Here is a 14,552-nt window from a genome sequence, read left to right as displayed (position 1 = left end):
GACCTGCAGGTCAATTTAGTTAATGTTTACGAATTAGATGAATTGTGACGACAACACGAACCGATGAATATAAAGGATAATGTATGAGTCAATTCAGTTAATAATTATGAATTAGACGAAGTAAATATGGCGACAGCACGAACCAATGAATATGAGCGGGTAGACAACAGATGACCTACAGGTCAATTCAGTTAATGTTTATGAATGAGATGAACTGTGGCGACAACGCGAACCGATGAATATAAAGGATTAAGTATGAGTCAATTCAGTTAATGATTATGAATTAGACGAAGTAAATATGGCGACAACACGAACCAATGAATATGAGCGGGTAGACAACAGATGACCTGCAGGTCAATTCAGTTAATGTTTACGAATTAGATGAATTGTGGCGACAACACGAACCGATGAACGTAAAGGATAATGTATGAGTCAATTCAGTTAATGATTATGAATTAGACGAAGTAAATATGGCGACAACACGAACCAATGAATATGAGCGGGTAGACAACTGATGACCTACAGGTCAATTCAGTTAATGTTTACGAATTAAATGAATTGTGGCGACAACACGAACCGATGAACATAAAGGATAATGTATGAGTCAATTCAGTTAATGATTATGAATTAGACGAAGTAAATATGGCGATAACCCGAACCAATGAATATGAGCGGGTAGACAACTGATGACCTACAGGTCAATTCAGTTAATGTTTACGAATTAAATGAATTGTGGCGACAGCACGATCCAACGAATATAAACGTGTAGATAAAAGATTAAGTATGAGTCAGTTCAGTTAATGATTATGAATTAGACGAAGAAAATGTAGTGACAACAAGAACCAATGAATATAAAATATCAACGCGTAGACAAAATATGAACAATGGGCCACTTCCTGATTATGAAATAAACGTATGATGACGTATGATGACGTCACGAAATAATCAATACCAGTTGGACTAAGTTAGTGAGGTTACAAAACGAAACTATGAATTTAAACTTCTAGACAACATATGAAGCATTGGTCAATTCAGTTAATGATTATGAATTAGACTAAGTAAATTTGGTGACAACACGAACCAATGAAAATGAACGTGTAGATAGCACATGATCCATAGATCGATTCAGCGAATGATTATGAATTAGAAGTAAGTACGGTGACGTCACGAACTAATCAATATAAGTTAGACAAAGTTAGTGAGGCGAAAAGACAAACCAATGAATATAAACTTGTAGACAACAGCTGAATTATAGATCAGTTCAGTTAATGATTATGAAGTAGAAGAAGAAACTGTGATGACAACACGACTCAATGAATATGTATCTATAGACAGCACATGAGCGATAGATCAATTCAGTTCATGATTATGAATTAGACGAAGTGAGAATGGTGACGTCATGAACTAATCAATATGAGTTAGGCGAAGTTAGTGTGGCGAATTGACGAACTAATGAATATAAACTTGCAGAAAACTGATAAAATATGTGTCGATTCAATTAATGATTATGAATTAGTCGAGGTAAGTGTGGTGGCAACATGGTCAATAGATATAAACGTATAGCCAACATATTGTTACGTTATTTTCTTCCCTCACGCTCGTACAGGGTTAGTAGATTTTGAGTGAATAACCACGACACTTGATGAAATATCGAAATACACATTATTTAGACAATATTAATCAGGATGCTCCAGTCTTTTACAGCAGTCGAAGATCTACTATATACTCGCTGGAACAATCAGCGGCACAGCCTGCAGGTTATCGGGCAAGAACGGTGGAGACAGCTTCACTGCAAAGCACCAGAGTACAGCTCCCGACTCTGCTCGGTCGTTCTTGGAACTCCACTTACTCTCGAGACTCTCCACGGTACAACTCGCGATGCACTCGATGATACACAAGTGTACAGCTCTCAACTCAGCACACTCTAAGACAAAACTCGACGATGCACTAACTCCGATACTCTAAATGACTCTCTCGATGCCCTAGACGACCAACTCAGCCCTAGACGACCAACTAGACTTCGAGACACTCGCTCAATGACTGACTATCAACTCGCTAGACGAGACACTTACTCTCCGCGTACCAGCAGGGTTTATATGGCTTTTGGCTTGTGTTCGAGAATTCTGGGCTAAACCGGTAAGAATTCGTTCCAGAAAGTACTCCATCCGTCCATGGCACATCGTCAATTTTGTCGCCAAATAAGCGATTTTTCGCCAAATGTGGCAACCCTGCCTCCCCTTGCCATTTTGTGGGAACCCTAAATTGCTTTCCGGGGAAGCTTTACCGCGCCTGTACATTTCGTAACAGTATGAAGTAGAGGTCAGTTCAATTAATGATTATGAAGTAGAAGTCAATTAATGATTATGAAGTAGTTCAATTAATGATTATGAAGTAAGTGCGGCGACAACATGAACCAGTGAACATGAATGTGTGGACAACAGATGAATCATAGGTCAATTCAATTAATGATTGAGGGTTAGATGAAGTATGTGTGGTTATAATACGAACCAATGAATATAAACTTGTAGACAACAGATGAAGTATTAGTCAGTTTTAGTTAATGATTCTGAATTAGACAAGATAATGGTATGGTAAAGTAGCTCAAACAGTGTTACAGATTATGGCTTTCAAATCGCTGAGTTCCTTAAACAGAAATTTGTTAAATTTACAAAATATGAAATGAAGACAAATTCGAAATTCAAAATCGGCGCTTTGGTGCCCACGTTTGGGTGGAGGACCTCGCGTAATTCAAATTTCAGTGGATCCAGACGCCGTCGTTTTTCTACAGCGATTCGGACACAAAATTGATGCGGACAAAAAGTGAGTTTCCAGACTTTCTGGTGCTAGGAAATAAGTAAAGTGAAAAATATTTTAAGTTTAAAAATTTCCCCAATTACTGAAATTTCTTACTTGTAGTTGTACTAAATAAAATATTCTTATTATTCTTACCAAAATATTCTTTTTAATACCAATCCGCGGTTTTCAGATTCTCTTACTCCGGTATCTGGTCTCAAGTAACATAATTTTAGTGTGAGACTGTTGACTAATATGCATCCAGGAGAACATTATTTTACATTTCAATGCATATTTCAAAACTGTTGTTTTATAAAAAGTTTTTAAAAAGTTTTGGGAAAACTTCAGATTTTTCTTTTGACTCCAAAGCATACATTTGAACCTTTAAATGGAAAGATTATTTTGCAAAAGCCTCGCAAAAATAATCTTTTCCATTTTATAGGTTTTTTTTTATCGTAAGCACTTCTAAATCATACTTCTGGACTCAAAAGAAAAAAAAAGAGCTGCTGAAGTCATTTTTCTTCTTGATGCCAAACGTCGAAAGAGAAATGTTCAAGATGAATGTAAGGGGAAAAGATTTAAGGCCGATTCCTTCTAGAGTTTCTGTGATTGAAATGATTTATATTGGCAGCAAAGTGGGTATGCAGAGACTAAAGAAATAAAAATTGAAAAAAATCAATATAGTAATGTTTTTACATCATTTTGCATAGTGCACCTAAAATATACATGTCTGCTAAATAAATCTCAGTTTCAGCCTAAATTAAAATAAATCAGAAACAAAAAAGTAAATAAAAAAGACTGAAATGAAAATTAAACAAGGTCTGAAAGGTTTCAGATTTTAACATAGCCCAGACAAGTTTGTCAAGGTTTTTTTTTTACGTTTTGCTTGAGCTCGCGGTCTAAAAGTCTGCTCTTACATTTGTTCCTGCTAACCCTTTTTTTTTTTTTTTTTTAGATGGATTGTTAAGTATCATTTCCATTTCATTTCTCCCGTATACAGTTCATCAGCAAAATCACAATTTCTTTAAAAGCTGCATAGAAGCATACGTTTAGAATTCCGGATAGAGTATGAAATGTTAGCATAAAGATTTTTTTTAGTTTTTTTCGTAATTTATCTTATCAATACTCAGTTCTTCTCAGTAAGATGACTAATTTTTTTCTTATAATTGTTAACTTTTTATGAGTAAACCTTTTTTTTATTAAATATCCTGTTCTTCGTAATTATGTCACCTAAAATTTAATTCAACAACAAAATCGCAGAATATTTAAAAGCAGCATATCTTTAGAATTCCCGACAGACATTCTCGTGCGCTGATCTCCAGCGCACGAGATAGTGTTGTCACAGCTTGTTTTAAATAGCGAGTTTGTTAATGAAAAATTTGTCAAAGATTTACAGAATATGAAATACGTAGATAGTAAACCAAACACGAAATTCCAAATTCGGGCTTCCAAGTGCCCATGTTCGGGTGGAGGACTAAGATATTCAAAATTGGATGGCTCTAGGTACCGTCGATTTTTCCGAATGCGAGAAACATATTGCATATGCATATATTCATGGATTTTCTTCCTTATTTAATTTCTTTAAAAATAATGAAGGGCTTTAATAATGGCGACGATTTAAAAAGTGATACGCTGTTTATAGTGATTCAGCACAAAATGCCGTTTCGGTAAAGTAAACTGAATCCGGATAATCCGGTTATCCGGATTCCGGAACTATCCCTTCGGATCTAAAACTAATATACCGTCAGCACCGCACGGAAACCAAGAATCTACAAAATTATTGTTTCGAGGAAAATACATTTAAATATTTGACACTTACGGAAGATTTGAGTCATGACTTTCACATGGTATTTCCTAGCTGCCCGATTGGAATGTTGAGCAACAAAAGTAGCGGCCCATATCAAGTATGAAACTCAATAAGGCATGGATATTTATAACTAAAATTTCTTTAGGGAATGGCGCATTTAGAAGCCGTCATTCCGGCTGTACAGAAAAAGAATACAGATTCCGCATTCTCAAACAAACGTGGAATGACGCTATTCCTTTATTTGTAATCAAGCCGCCATTAACGATAGTAAGATTCTGACTGTCGAAAGACACGCGCAGGCTATCAGCCATAGAGAAATGTGCTTAACGATGACTATTTAATAAAGCAGCGGTTTCAAACTGCCTGCCCCTGCGCCGCATGCAACCCCCGTGGAACTTTATGCGACCACCGACGACATTTCAATTATGTATTCCATGCAAAAGCGCTGTTGAAATGATTTAAATTATTTAGTCTTATTGTTTATATTGAGTTCCCTAGCAGCCAAGCGGTAAAAGTTACTGTACACCGATAGCTCGGTCAGAAGTGGTGCGAATCCCGTGGTTGTGGGACAATCCTCGTGGTCTTCCCCATGAGTTGTAGAGTCATTAGGATTTTTTAGAGGCAGAAAAGATGAAAAATAGCAAAATTTGAACGTTTTGAGGCTACTCGTTTTTGAGTTATGAGAGATACATACATATATACGTATATGCGTACGTACAGACGCCACGAAAAAAATCTCTTCTGAATTCGTTTTAAATCAGTTTTATAATATTTTTGGGCGAAAAAATTACTTTATATCCTTGTAGAGTCATTAGGTTAATTGGAAGCAGAAAAGATGAAAAATAGCAAACGCCTTTGCCTGGAATCGAACCACGAACCTCTTGAATACTGGTCCAGCGTGCAGAACCACTACACCACGAAGGACGCTAGGAAAGTGGGAAAAATACGTTATATACTCCCCTTTTTAAAGGGCGACTAGGGTTTTAGGGGACATAGTCGCCAAATCCTGGGTGCGGAGAATCATCATCCCCAACCCTTTTAGTTCGGGCGCCACTTGTAGAGTCATTAGGATTTTTTAGAAGCAGAAAAGATGAAAAATAGCAAACGCCTTCGCTGGGAATCGAACCATGGACCTCTGGAATACCTGCCGAGCGTGCAGAACCACTACCACGAAGGACGCTAGGAAATTGGGAGAAATACCTTATAGAGTAACATGTTAAAACGAGCCAATTTTACCTAGAAAGTCCTCCACGAAGTCCTCCCTCCCTTTGGCGTAGTGACTTAGGACGGAATTTTATAAAATGAAATAATAAATATCTTAGTTTATATTACTTTCCTTACCATTTCACAACGAACATGAATAATGCACCGGAAAACGTATGAATGGATCTAATTAATTAGACTACGATATACATGTTATTCAAAGATTTGAAGATACATATTTTATTCATTTCATTCGCGCTACTCACAAAAAAGCTAAGTTACGAATTTTTGCACTACGAATAACCGTTTTGTTTAGAAACGTGAACAGCCCTTTTTCCATATTTCAAAATAAAGAGAAAAGAACCCGATTGACCAATCAGCATCTGCAATCCACGGTAAAGACAATTATGGAAATGCCATCAGTTGTCAAGCTATTGTGAGAAATAAAGAAGTTTATAATTAATTTACGTACGATCATATATATTTTTATTTATGCGTCTAAGAAAGATTTATTTAGTAACAAAAAAAGCGAAATCTAACTTTAAATGCAGTCTCATACCCGTTTATTAGAAATATTTACCCGTTAATATGAAACTTTGAAATATTTAATTTCAAAGTTTGCAATTTTTGATGTCATTTCCAATTTGCCTTGAGGGATGGGTTAATTTATAAGGTATTTTCCTATTTTCTTCCTCCTTTCCATATGCCTTCGGGGGGTAACTAGAAGCACTTTCGACGCGTTTTCTTTGAGGTTCGTATTTGGAATCCCGGCGAAGGTGTGGCACACTTCTTCTGCTTCCTAACATCGAAGCATTCTAAAAGACTCTACAAATTAAGTTAGATTAATTCGAGGATATAAGTTTAAATGAAGTGCAGCAAAAAATCTGTATAACTTAGTAAGCTGTATAAGAAAGTCATGTGATGCATTCTCTTACTGAGAAATTTTACAGAAGGTTATTTTGAATGAATAAATGTAATAAATAAAAAATAAAATATATGTGTGGTGAGTAAAATCTTTTCTTTGTTTTATTTGTTCTATAATATCCTCCCAATTCCGTTAATAATCCTACGCATTATACCAGAAAGGATATTAATTTCGTATTGGCATTTTGCGTTGATTCACTAGAAATATCGATTCACCTTTCAGCTTGTTGCCACCAAATATTATCGCCCTGTATTATATTTCAAGAAATTAAATAATGAGGAATCTGCATAAATGTATGTATGTTTCTCGTATTGTGATATAACAACGGTACCTAAGGCCATCAAATTTTGAATAACGTAATCGTCTAGCGTATATGGGCATCTGGAAGTCCAAATTTGGAATTTGCTTATTTTCGATTTCATATTTTCTCAGACATTAAAGAATTTTTGAATAACAATTTCAGCGATTTCAAAGCGAGCAATGGCAACACTGTACGAAAAAAAAAAATCATTTTTATCTCTACCGCGCGAGACTGTATCGGAAATTTTAAAGATATGCTTATTTTAAAATTATTTTGTGATATTGCTGTTGAAATGAATTTTATGGTTTACGTGCGATGAACATAATATTTAATAAATAAAGGTAACACACAAAATGTTAAAAACACACCGCTTTTGCCGCAATTTATAATCTGAAACCTTTCAGGTTTTGTTTTCTTGAGATAACATGAGTTTGATTAATGAAAACCTTTCATTCGCGTACTTATGTAATTAAAAAGCACTAAGAATGATTTTATAAAACACAAGATTTCAATTTGTTGGCCAGAAACTTTATATATAAGCGGCTAAAGTTTGTGTCGCCGATAGTTTATTGTTGCCACTCGGAAAAATGAGCGCGGAAATTAACGTTTCCGCAGTTTTTAATTAATATCTCGTCCGATTAAAGTCGTACGAAGATGAGAACAGTATCGATGGATTCGGAGAATTTTTTGGAATCCGAGGATACGCGTCTCGAATTTCAACTCGTCGCCGTTCCGTAGATAATCGAGAAAAAAGAATTTGGCACGTAGCCAAATCCCTGATACAGGGAAAACCGAAGAATGAAAGTGGAAAATGTAGGGAAAAGTAGGGGAAAATTAATTTTTAATTAATATCTCGTCTAATTAAAGTCCCAAAAAAGACGCGAATGATCAAAATGGCGTGCTATGGACCTGCGGAATCCAACGGTGTGCTCCGCTACGCCCGGGAGCCAGCCGTTTCGGAGGAGATGATGTTACTTCACCCCATATATATATGCGGCTTAAGTGTCTGTTTGTCGCCGATAGTTTATTGGTTGATTGCGCAATTGTACTAACCAATGGCGTGAAGTTGCCACGGGACAGGGTTGCCGTTTCAATTGACACGTAGACAATTTCCTGTAAAACTTGCCTTTGCCATGACCATCCATAAGTCTCAAAGCCAAACGCTTAAGCGTGTTGGCATTTTTTTACCTGAGCCTGCATTTGGACACATTCAACTTTATGTTGCCTGTTCAAGAGTTCGTGAAAGAACGGACGTAAAGTTAAAAATAATGGATGGTCCTCTGGAAAGCGAGCTTAAAAATGATGGAAAGATCTATACAAGAAATGTTGTATACAAAGAGATCTTTGACAGGTGAATTAACATTTCATTATTTAAATCACTTTCTGATTGAACTAGCGGTGAGCTCTTTAGAAATGTACCGCCAGTGGTTTCCTTCATTGCACTCTACTTTAAGCAATTAAGCAAGTAGTAGGGGGAAACCCGATGGGGCAGTAAACAAAGGGGCGTCCTCGCTGCCTGCCCTGGATAATTCAGTTTAAATTAGTTTAATTTCGTATGACCGAAGGGCTTTCTAGTAATAAATAAGCAATGATGATGGATAAAAGTAATGTACTTTTACCGACTTAGACATAATCTTTTTGATCTTGCTTTATCTTACAAGCGCTGATGATTCGATTATTAAGCTACTTTTATATCAAAAGCGTAGGTGCATATGTCAACACCAATGATAGCGCGCAGAGATGTCGTCTCCTGAGCCACAGAAGCAGGCTGTTTTTTTTTTGACAATTGACAATGTTTTTAGAATCAATCGATTAGCGACGCACAAGAAGTCCAAATATTCTCCTCAAATCGTCTGCTAGGATCTAATTGTAAGGGACATTTTTTTCAGTAATATCTCTAATTGTTAACCGATAATCGCCAAGCACCAAATTTCTGATTTCATTGACGAATTTCTCATTAATAGGAACTGATGTTGTACCAAAGCAGGGTTCGTCTCTGGCCATTCTTCGCCTTCTTTAAACGGTTTTTTCCTATAAAGAAGCTGTTTTTGATAAGATGTTAACTTCAAGGAATATATTGTACCATTTCAAATGTTTCTCTAGCACAACTTTTATTGCAAAAGCATAATTTGAGGAATTTTTACAACCTTGTATGAAGTAAAGGAAGTATTGCAATTACGAAAAATTTCGAGTATCATATTTCAACGAAAATATCCATTTTGCCTGCTATCGAATGCAATATAATGATGTTTTTGCGTGATATCTGTACGTAAGGACAGAATAAAAGACTCTTTTAATCCAAAAAAATTATAAAACTGCTTTAAAATGTATTCTGGAGAGAATTTTTCGTGACGTCTGTACGAACGTATATGTACGTGCGTACGTACGCATCTTGCATAACTCAAAAACGAGTAGCCTCAGAACGTTGAAATTTTGAATATAGGACTGCTATAACATGTAGACGTGCACCTCGTATTTTGGTGGCAATCGGCCGCAACAAACGTATATAAATATATTTATATACATATCCACTCTGTTACCCGTCTCAGTCATCTCAGTTTCTTTACTCTTATATGTTTTTAAATTGTACATTTTTTGCTTTAAAAATGATTGAATTGTGTGGTTTTTATCTTCCGGTTAAGGTTTTTATGCCTTTAGTAAATCTCTATGCAATATTTTTAGAATTATCAGCAATTTTAAAGTTGTTTAAGTGCCGCTAAACTTAATCCTTTTCTTGACGGCGGCCATTGTTTTACCTTTGAAACAGCAGACTAGTGGATTTGTTGCCAATCTAGAGAAACGTAGCTTCGCAACAACAAAGATAACGCCTTCATTTATTATTGCCAATTAAATCATGCTTAATCCTTTCTAGAATTTTTTCGAGGAAATAAGTATTTAAGATTTGCTTCGTAATTTTTAATATTTAAAAGTAAATTTTGAGTTTTTATGTATTTTTGCCTTCTCGCGAAGTGTGAACTGAATTAATTGAATGAGAAATACTCAATCGTCTGCGAAAAACTGTTTCTTTTTTGTTTTGTTTGCTTAATTTCTTTTATACATCGTTCTAACTTTATTATAATATTTGAATAGAACATGTGGCAACGATTAGATAATTCTACTCTTTAAATGATATAAATTTTGTGCATTAGGAGTTATAATATGAACGATATATAATACTGTTAAGTGAGTCTAGTACCAGAGTCTCGCTATATTAAACAAATACTGGAGTGAATTTTAAAGAATGCACTTATTCTATTGTGGTTTATGCGCTGTCGGCGAAGTAGATTTAATTCAATCCAATAAGTTTAAATGAAATGCAAGAAAAAATGTGTATAATTTACTATTTCGTCCTAGGAAGTACTGTGGTGTACACATCAGATTTTGTTTTCTTATATATTGGTAAATTACGACTTTTTTCACTTTGAAAGTCAGTTTCTGCACTTCCAACGTCTTTTTGCCGCGTGGAACTAAAAGTAAATTTTCAGCTTTGTGCACCGCAAAATCTGCTTTCTTACCCGATGGCAGAATTGCTTGTTTTTAAGCTGTAACTCTAATTTTAATTAATTGCAAAATTTGTTTTTTAACTGTTTTAACTGTATTTGGCGTTTTATGTTTTTCTATATTTTACAATTTTTAATAAGGATGTTTTGAGTTTTTATGTATTTTTGCTATGCCGCAAAATGAGAACTGAATTGATTGAATGAGATATACACTGGTGTGCAAAAATTAAGGACGAAGTCGAAAAATTAGCATATTAGCTGAACGAAGAGGCAGAGCGGACAGAGAGACCAATCAGGAGATTAAGTAAGGTGATGTACGGTAGCACATGCGCAGATATGCAGGTAGACGTAATGGGGGAGTGTTTGAGTAGTATAAAGCATGTTGTCGGTGTAAGATCAGTATTTCTTTCAAAGAGATTGCACGCCGTATAGCAGTTAAAATCACACCGAGTTGCTGCCTCAGTGAGAAATGGCGAATAATCAATCTGTTAGACGACATCTGGATGCTTTTACCCGAGGTCGAATCATTGGGAAGTTGGAGGAAGGCCGCAGTGTGACAAGTGTGGCTGCAGAGTTCGGAATTGCTCACAGCATCGTTTCACGACTTTGGAGACAATTTCAAACTACAGGAACAGCTATCCGGGGGTTTAGTAGTGGTCGTCCACGAGGAACCACACACGCAGATGACCGATATATTGCCTTACAGGTCAGAAGAAACAGACGGCAGACAGCGGGAGAAATCGCTAGACACACGACACAGGCGACTGGACGACCGATATCGCGTTTTACCGTGGCCAGAAGACTGCACGGTGGTGGTCTGTTTGCATGACGCCCTGTACGGTGTGTACCTCTAACGCCTGCCCATCGGAAAAGGCGTTCTCTGTGGTGCCGGGAACACCGGAATTGGAGAGACAATAAATGGGGACGAGTACTCTTTACAGATGAGAGCAGATTCAGTCTGAATAGAGATTCTCATCGAATACTCATCTGGAGAGAGCGGGGAAGCCGCAATCATCCCTCGAACATCACTGAAAGGGACAGGTATGGAGGTGGGGTGTTCTCGTTTGGGGAGGCATCATGCTTGGTAGTCGTACAGACCTTCACATCTTCGACGCAGGTTCAGTCAACGGGACCCGTTATTGCAACGAGATTCTTCTTCCATATGTGCGTCTTTTTAGAGGCGCTATGAGTCGGTCCGCAGTTCCTTTTCATGGACGACAATGCACCATGTCATCGCACAGTAGCTGCCGAACAGCTATTAGAGAGTGAGGATATTGAACGTATGGATTGGCCGGCACGATCTCCAGATCTCACTCCCATCGAGCATGTATGGGATTTTCTAGGCAGACGCTTGGCAGCTCGTAGCTTACCACCAGTAACGATTCCGGAGCTTCGATTGGCGCTGCAACACGAATGGGCAGCAATGCCTCAACAACTCATTGACACCCGCATTCTCAGCATGGGCAGATGCTGTGAAACCTGCCTAGCAGTCAAAGGAGATCATATCCCCTATTAAAGACCGGGTGTTTCTTGCTGGACACCCATCACAGGGATGTTTCGGCCTTCAGTCGCATTGCGCTCCATGCTACTTTTTCAATAAATCTCCTTTTTATCCCGCTGATTTCTCTTTTAGTAAGTGTTGCCTACATTACTCATGTCCTTACGTATTGGGGATCTTACGGTATTAAATGTGTTGATTTGGAAAGCTGTTGTACAAAGTTATATTGAAAAACCTGTCTCGTCCTTAATTTTTGCAAACCAGTGTACACCCTGCTTTTCCGCAGTCAGTTAGTGCGGGTGCGTCTCATCTAGTTGGTCCGTGCGGAGACGATTGAGTTGACAGCCGGCCAGCGAGTGCCGAGTGGGTCGTCGAAAGCATCAAAGAGTCTCTTAGTGTATCGCGGTTAGTGCGTCGTCGAGAGAATGTGTTAAGCTCCGGGAACGACTGAACCGAAGAGTCGGGAGCCGTGCTCTGTGTATCATCGAGTGCATCGCGAGTTGTAGCGTGGACAGTTCTTGAGAGTACGTGGAGTTCCGAGAACGACTAAGCAGAGTCGGGAGCTGTACTATGGTGCTTTGCAGTGAAGCTGTCTTCACCGTTATTTCCTGACAGTGTGAAGGCTGTGTCGCTGAACGTGTCAGCATGTTTATAACAGTTCGACGACTGTAAAAGTGATTTTGTAGCTGTCCTGATTAATATTGGTAAATAAAGTGTGTGTCGATATTCCATCAAGAGCTGTCGTCGATATTCACTCCAAATCCACACGAACCCCGTACGAACGTGAAGGAAGAAAATAACGGAACAACTGGTGTCAGAAAAAAAACGTAACAATTGTTTAGTTCTTGTACCTTATCTTATTCTTATATATAAACACTGATGACTGGTAACTATTTGTGCATATTAACAGAACTGCCTTGAATGTAGATATTATTCATAGTGCTAGATAATAATATTAATGTTGTGGGTATTAATAGCGTTTATACTATTTAAATGCTTGTCGAATGTACTCGGATGACCCTTGATCTTTCCACCTTCTTACGCTGCAACACTGGAAAGCTCGCACTCAGGTCATTGTGAAAAAGAGATTCGCCAGCAAAGTTTCAGAAACTGATGTGCTGTTACTCCACTGGATCAGCTTCCCCGCCGACGGTGTAAAGTTCTTGAGTCTCCAAGAGGTCTTTTAAAATTGGATGTTTTTGTACTCAGTTATCTGACACGCTTCCGTCTACGCCTTCATTCCAGTCTCTCAATCAGTCTTTGAATATAGATAAAACACATCCGTAGTTTTTCTTGAATGCAACATTCCAATTTATGTTTTCATTATGATTTCTACGATTGAAATGAATATTCACTCCACGCTCTCGGCTTTCCATGCAATTTTTATGAGACATTTCGGCTAATATTTGGAATATGGTAATAGGTAGTTTGACGACATTTTGGTAAGGTGATAAAGGTTACTAGCTAGCACTTTAGCAGTGTACATGGATAAAGTCAAGAGTGTGCGCAGTGCCATTTTTGTGCAGTTCTGGGATGTTTTTTTTTTAAGTGAAAATAGGTCGACGTGTATATGGATGTACAATTCTTAAAAACGCGGCAAGCAGTGGGCGATTCTGCACTTTCTCCCAATTTAGCATCTAACCTTCGTCATGATTAAGCACTTTTGTTCCATAAAAGTTCTAGCATAAGCGTAATTCGGCTAGCAGATTGTTGGAAAAGAATGTTGAGGAAACAAAATGCCTTCGTGAAAACAAAATGGCGTCCAAACCAAACCTAGCAGGTTGCTCTAGTAGGGTTGGTCGCCAAATTTTCGCCAAAAAATCGCCAAGTTACCATAATCCAAAGATTAACAGACATTTCAATTATGTGTTTGTCACAAATATGGCATTATAAAAGTTTCAGGACTTTGGATATGTGAGTTCGAGTTTATATGATTTCCATTTCCATAAAAAAGCGAATGTGAACAACGCGCCAAAGAATCTATGAATGTCATTAATAAATTCAATCTTTTTCAAAGATTTTAAGATACAGATTTCATTAAATTTTATTTGTGGCAAAAAAATAAATTAAGCTCAGTTACGAGCATTTGCTCTAAGGATAGTCGTTTTGTGTAGGAATACATTTATAACAATGTATTCCTAAACAAAACGAAGGAATACATTTATTTATTTATCTTATAATTATAAGGGAAGAGCTTTTTATTCACAGGTGAAAATTGATAATAAAGGAACTAGAGTGACCAGTGAGCATCTACAATTCGTTATAAAAATTATTTCTTGTAATTTCTCTCCAGGGCTACAAACTTTATCAGAATCTAATATCATCAAGTGCCAAGTCATAGTAATAAACAGCTTATAATATAAGTAAAGAAAGAGATAGAAAATAAATAAAGAGTTTATAATTACTGGAATGGAAATATATGTATTTTTATTGATGCACAGAAGAATAATTTAATAAATACGAGAATGAAATTAGGTAGTCGTTATCTATCTTTGGCTCACTTGAAAAACTTTCTCTGGAAACTC

This window comes from Stegodyphus dumicola, chromosome 2 (genome assembly GCF_044657685.1).
Source record: "Stegodyphus dumicola isolate Sdum_Otavi_A_Nest chromosome 2, ASM4465768v1".
Taxonomy (NCBI): domain Eukaryota; kingdom Metazoa; phylum Arthropoda; class Arachnida; order Araneae; family Eresidae; genus Stegodyphus; species Stegodyphus dumicola.
Note: the sequence above shows the minus strand (reverse complement) of the source record.